We start from the raw sequence: 6,195 nt of genomic DNA, 5'->3' as shown, positions 1-6,195 counted from the left end.
GTCAAAATTTGCGAACATTTTCGGAGCGAACGACAACTTGGCCCCAGAACTGAGCAATACGCGACGCACTGTCACGCGCGCTGTAAAATATTGGCAAATCTGTAAATATTTTCAGAAAAAAAGTATCTCAACTTTGCCCACAAGTGTTCCATTGTATTTGTGATTGATTATGATTTATGTTTGAGCTATACAGTTACGATACTTTGAGTTGTTAATCTTATTATTCATATTCACGGGCATATAAACAGACCAGTACTGTGTATTTGTGTCAGTCACGTGGTTCAGCTCGACCAATCAAAATGCGACAGGCAGGGCATGGTAATATAATGCTAAATATGCGTGCACGATAGCACTGAGAGATAAACACAGTGTACTATGTTTCATCAAATTTGATGTTGTTCTTCTTGACATATTACCACCCTAATTACGAAAATTCATTAAATATGCAAATTAGCAATTAAGGAACATAATAGTGCTACTACAGCACTGAGAGATCAATATATGAACTACATGTAATCAAATTTGATGCAGTATTTCTGGAGATATTACACAGATTTGGAGGGTTCAGTAAATATGCAAATTAACCAACTATGCAAATTAGCAATTAATTACCACAATACTGCTAAACGTCTTTGCACACTATTACAGCTCTGGTATATCAACATCTGTGTCAAGTTTCATAAAATTTGAGTCTGTATTTCTTGATATATCACGTAAAATATGAATATTCATTAAATATGCAAATTAACAGATAATTGGCACAATACTGTCATGTGTCTTTGAGCGCTATTAGAACTCTGTGTGGCCAATATCTGGACAAAGGTTCATCAAATTTGGTGCACTTTCTCTGGAAACAAGTTAGAAGATGCTTTCTCATCTAAAACTGTCTAACACACAGAGTCCTGGCACCCAACTGAAACCCACTGTAAATGTTATTAAAATGTAAGTTCACAGAACCGGTTTCAGTTGATTACGTGTCTTTGTCAAAGTTTGCTCTCAAACCACTATGAGGTAATTCTGTGTTTGCTTTGCTGTTGGCACTTTGTGTGATGGATTTGCTCATCAACCGTTCGATAAATGGGTAATATAGTCGAAGACAATTCATGTTACCTTTACTGGATCCATGTTCTGCTTTCAAAACCACATCATTCAGCCTCTCCCTCGACACACGAGGAAGCGTGATGGAACGACAGTCCACTGCCCTCACAAGAATTAATAGTGTACATATTTCGACCAACTGGAACATTACATTTCTGGATACGGATAAAATATGAGTACAGACCTTCGAATACAAACTAAACGCAGTTTCCTTGAGGACGTTAAACTGTTCATTCTTTCCCTTATGACTTACTAGGTTAATAATGACTGAAGGCAGTGTAGAGAATTCGTGTAAAATAGCAGCTGAACATTATGAAGGCATTTAATTTGAAAAGTTGGTTGTACAAATGAAAGTGTCTACCATAGCACCGGTATGGGGCCGCCGATCATAAAAGACGACACACCAAAAACGTAATACTCAAGGGGTGGGTGGATGGGGGGGGGGGGGGTTTGACCCATATTCGCCTTCATGCCTCAAAAACGTACAAAAGATCTGCTGCAGCAAAAAAAGTCAGAGCATAAAGTTGGTTTATCAATATTCATGTATAGATTTTGCTCAACGTGTCTGTGAAATAACGACATGTTGGTAATCTCCGTACATAATAAACAACACTGCTTTCGTGAAACCAATTTCGCATCAAAGAGTTACCGATCGTTTCAGGGGAAGAGGGATTGGCACAAAAAAAAACAAGGAATACGTTTCCAAATACGTCGGCTTTTACCATCAATGACGCCTAAATGTGTATCACTTCCATTAACACTGATGTATACCCTGTCTCCCCAAATCGGAAATTATGTCCATCGGGCGGGTAACTTGTAAACTTCACAAGCCCAGACAAAATATATCTTTACCTACGGCGGGCGGGCAGGTTACAGCCCCAATTAAACCCAATTTCATGCATTATTTTCATGATTTTATTTTCAAACCAAAGTTGGTTTGTGTAAAATTGCTAACTGAAGGATATGGATAGAATTATCACTGCTCGCTGATTTGGACCATGCCTACGTAAGGAAGATCGGTCACGATATGCGACATGCGAGTTTTTTAAACTGCGTCTGCGATCTGCGGTTAGGGTTCGAGTTAGGGTTAGGGTTAGGGTGAGGGTAGGGTTAGGGCTATAGTTAGGGTCAGTAAGGGTAGGGTTAGGGGTTAGGGTTAGGGTAGGGTTAGGTCGCAGATCACAGTTTAAAGACGCAGGTCGCATGTCGTGACCAGTCTTCCATACTTACGTGTTTTAAAATAATAAACCGGTGCCGCACTCATAAAATGGCGCCCCGCACAGAACAGTACAAATAAGCAGTATTTCCTGCACATACACATCTTGATCATAAAAGGAACAAGCATGATGCAATTTACTTGAATGCGCAGCGCAAGATAGTCAACATTTTGTTGTTGTAATCTTTACTTTCTTTGTCACATGATTAGTTTTTCAAAATGGCAGTAAATCTAAAATGATGTTAAAACGTTTGAATTTACATGCAACTTTTGACACTTATTCAGGCTTTTATTTAAAAGAACTCTTGGAAAACGGGGATATATTTTGAGATCAGTTTATTGCACATTTGTAGCTATTGGGGCTTTAAAGCAATGGGCTGTTACTTTCTGCTGTATTCTGATGCAGAACGCTGTCAGTGCCTATATCTTATCTTTACCGTCTCCTATTTCAGACGAAATGACAGAGGTTGGTGAATCGACCCCAATCTCACTGTTTACGATACAATTTAGTTAAGGTGTTTTGCCGTTGGAAATGAAATCACTGCCGTTATGAATGGTGTGCCCACGAGGCCAAATAAATAAAATTGTGTTTTTCAGATACCATACTTCAAAAATTAGGGAAGGTAGGTGGGGAATTTGTTTATTTTTATTTTCTTGGCGGGGACCAATAAAATACGGTAAAATTTCGAGGATTTGCTCGAAATGATTTGAAAATACGAAAAAAAAATGTCTTGGGTGAGCGGATTTTTCTAGTGTAAGTCAAGGTGTCAGAAACAAATTTTGCTTAACTTCTCGTCAAAAGCCAGAGTTCTGTCACCAGCTTCATCCAGGTGGGTCACAAAGAATTGCCCGGGGGAGGGGGTGGGAGGCGCTGCACTGGACTATACCCTTCGTATTACGATTTTTTTTCTCATATCTGATACTTGTAATCAACAACTTTTTCATCCCTGTCAGGATGTCTTTTTTCTTCTGGCCAAAACACTTTCAGAACACCACACCATTCGCCCATTTCTATTTTCACTCAATTTTCGCTGCCGCTAATGTTGTTTCCTGACGCTCGATTGCCTTTCAGCAACTGCCTAACTTTCAGTCCTTTCTGCTTCATTGAGCACTATGAAATGGTGTTCAATGAAGCGAGCTTTGTGTGTGGAAATAGTTTCAATTACATAACTTTCAAATAGGCGTGCCAAATTTATTGTTACGGAGTACAGCGCCCTCTGGAACATTGTCATTTTCTCGACGGTATCACTATCAAGCCAGAAAGGATGTATTTTCCTCTACCCCGTCCCCCTTGTACTACATCGGCTGGTTGTTTAATTAATTTACACCTGGCCTTTAATTGACTGTCTGCTTTTCTCATATCCAGTTTTGAGTTCATCACATTTAATCCCAGGGTTCACCTCGCATGGTGATGTTGATGATTTCCCTTAAACCAATCAGAGAACAAGATGGGCGGATTGGTTCGGTTGTCAGAATTTGTGTCCATTTACAATGAAGACAGGAAAAACTTTTAAGGCTTGGTGCAGTTCCTACAATTAAGCTGGCCTTGTCTTCATGGAAGGCTTAATTTTCAAGGAAGGATTTTGCATACCTATTAGAAGAGCAGGTTTTTTAGGTGCAGTGAATCTCCAGGGTGCTCTGATCGGATGCTTGTGAAGACTTCTAAAGAATGATTGGTAAGCTAAATTTATTGAAAATTCTCCAAGATTTTAACCATTTTGAATTTAAAATATATCAATAAATTTTTGGCCTTTGTGCTGCTCTAATCCAGTATTTCACATGATGACCAATTTTTACTGATGGGCTTAGAAGGTAACATCTGATTGGTCGATTGTCACTATTCACAGCAACTTCAGGAGTCTTTGTATTATTCATTTATAACAGCAGGATTCGGCTAACCAATTGGAATACAGCTTCCGAGATGCTGCACATTAGTCCCATTATTATCATTAACTATGAAAGAGAATGATTTTACTTCATCAAAGCATGCTAAACATTTGTTTCTCTGTTAGACACTTTCAGACAAACTCACAAAAAAAGAATTCTTGCATAAAGTTGTTTTTTGGCATTCAGTGTCATATGAAAAAGCACAAATCATTACATGCCTCAATGTTGACGCTATGTAAATGCATAGAACTGAACAGGGGACATATCCGGGAAAATTGCAGGTGCTGTGCGCTGCAACTTGCCTGTTGTCAATGGTTACCGGGTTTAGTGAATGTACATTGGCAACTGTGTCTTTTGAATGGTTCAGCATGGGAAAGACTATATATCACAAACGCAATGCACATGTCGAGTCTTTTGTTCACTTTTTTATTCTCTGTGTCTCAAAACTTCACAATGATACAATCTTGTGGCACTCTTACAAAGACACCCTCAGTGATGGTGAGGGATGATAAGCTGTTCTTGTCCAAATTCATTACTGATTGCAACTCTTGTGTTTTATGAAAAATAAGATTGACATCCATATAAGCATAAAAAGCTGAAGGTCTCCTCAGTTTCAAACATTGACATATACCCTCACTTTGAATTTCTCAATAATAAGAGTGATAATTTTTTTCTGTATTAGACATTTCCTGTTTGTGGCCAAGAACAGTACACAGACTGATCTGAACATTTTGAACCAAGATGACTATCACCACATGACATGGCTTGATGTTACCACCCATCATTTCGTTAGCTTAACATGGGTTTTGAAATTGGACAGCAGATCTGACAGAATTGAATCAAATGTAAAAAACATGACATGCATCCATGGATAGATGACCAAACTGTTGTACAAAATACAGAATCATCTCAGTTCGTGAAGTACACAAACTACCTGCTGAAATTGTCGGGTATTACACACAGAAATCTATGGTGACATGTAAAGGTCTTGTTTGGAATTATTGTTCATTCCTAGTAAAAAAGTTTACAAAATCTCTCTGAGAGATGCTTCCCTACTACTGACATGTAATGAAAATTTCTCCATCTGGTAACTGCAGGTGACGGGTGATAACATTTTTTCGGCCGATGATTCTTTGGCAATTCCCGACAGGAAATCACTGCTCTTCAGTTTTCCATGAAGTTTACCACTTTCTGGGAAAGGATTGAAAAAAAAGCACAAACCATTACTCTAGGGGACACTTGTCGCCTGACCAGCCAAATTTATCCATTCTAATGTAACTATCCTGTAACTAGGTTCTCTTGTGTATTCTTTTGTGCATTACAATCTATGTGATGTTCAAAGTGGAAGAAAAAGTACACAACTCAATTTTGTTGTTACAGTGAATCCAAAATGATGGGCACTATTAGTTTAGTATATTTTGACCCAAGTATGAACCGAGATTGCCTGCTGATGTGCAACTGGCTCGGAAGGTTATATCTTACTGGTCTATTGTCACTATTCACAGCAACTTAGGGAGTCTACTGTGTATAGTTTAATAATAACGGTAAGATTCAGTCAACCAACTGGATAACAGCTTCCGAGATGATGAATATCAACCCAACATTGGTGATTGAGAAAGTTACCTGAATCTGTGATATATCATAAACACCTGACTATGCCAAAATTAGTATTGTTAGAAGATCAAGGCATTTAACAAAGAAATTGTGATACCTTTGTGGTATGACTAACACCATTCACCTTCTGTCCTGGATTTGTTGTCATTCTCAGAAATAAGTGGATGGGACAGGTTGTCCAACGCTCACTCTGGACGTCATCGGTAGAAAGGTCTCACTGGAATACTCAGGTTGTATCATTCGATACCCGAGGACTGCTGACACCACCAATACGGCTATGGCAATATGCCAATCTGTAGTAATGTGAAAATAGATATCTTAAGTCATCTCCTGGTACTCAGTGTGCTCAGATGACTGAAGACAAATTCCGTTACAAAATG

At 38.7% G+C, this 6,195-nt stretch overlaps 1 protein-coding gene across 5 annotated transcripts in view; it reads right to left on the bottom strand.

Moving 5' to 3' along the window:
- Positions 1–4,611: 4,611 nt before the first annotated feature.
- The window catches only part of LOC139142248 (paraspeckle component 1-like), a 28,397-nt gene continuing 26,813 nt past the window's right edge, over positions 4,612–6,195 (bottom strand). For 4 of the 5 annotated variants that reach the window (XR_011554333.1, XR_011554335.1, XR_011554336.1 and 1 more), the window contains 2 exons: positions 5,913–6,108; positions 4,612–5,392 (listed from right to left, as the gene is read on the bottom strand). The gene's annotated coding sequence lies outside the window, so the exon portion shown is untranslated. The remainder of the gene's footprint in view (positions 5,393–5,912; positions 6,109–6,195) is intronic. The other variant, XR_011554334.1, reaches the window with a different exon arrangement.

The sequence above is a fragment of the Ptychodera flava genome, chromosome 10 (genome assembly GCF_041260155.1).
Source record: "Ptychodera flava strain L36383 chromosome 10, AS_Pfla_20210202, whole genome shotgun sequence".
NCBI classification, from domain to species: domain Eukaryota; kingdom Metazoa; phylum Hemichordata; class Enteropneusta; family Ptychoderidae; genus Ptychodera; species Ptychodera flava.
The sequence above is the reverse complement of the archived record's forward strand: the minus strand, read 5'-3'. Positions and strand labels throughout refer to the sequence as shown.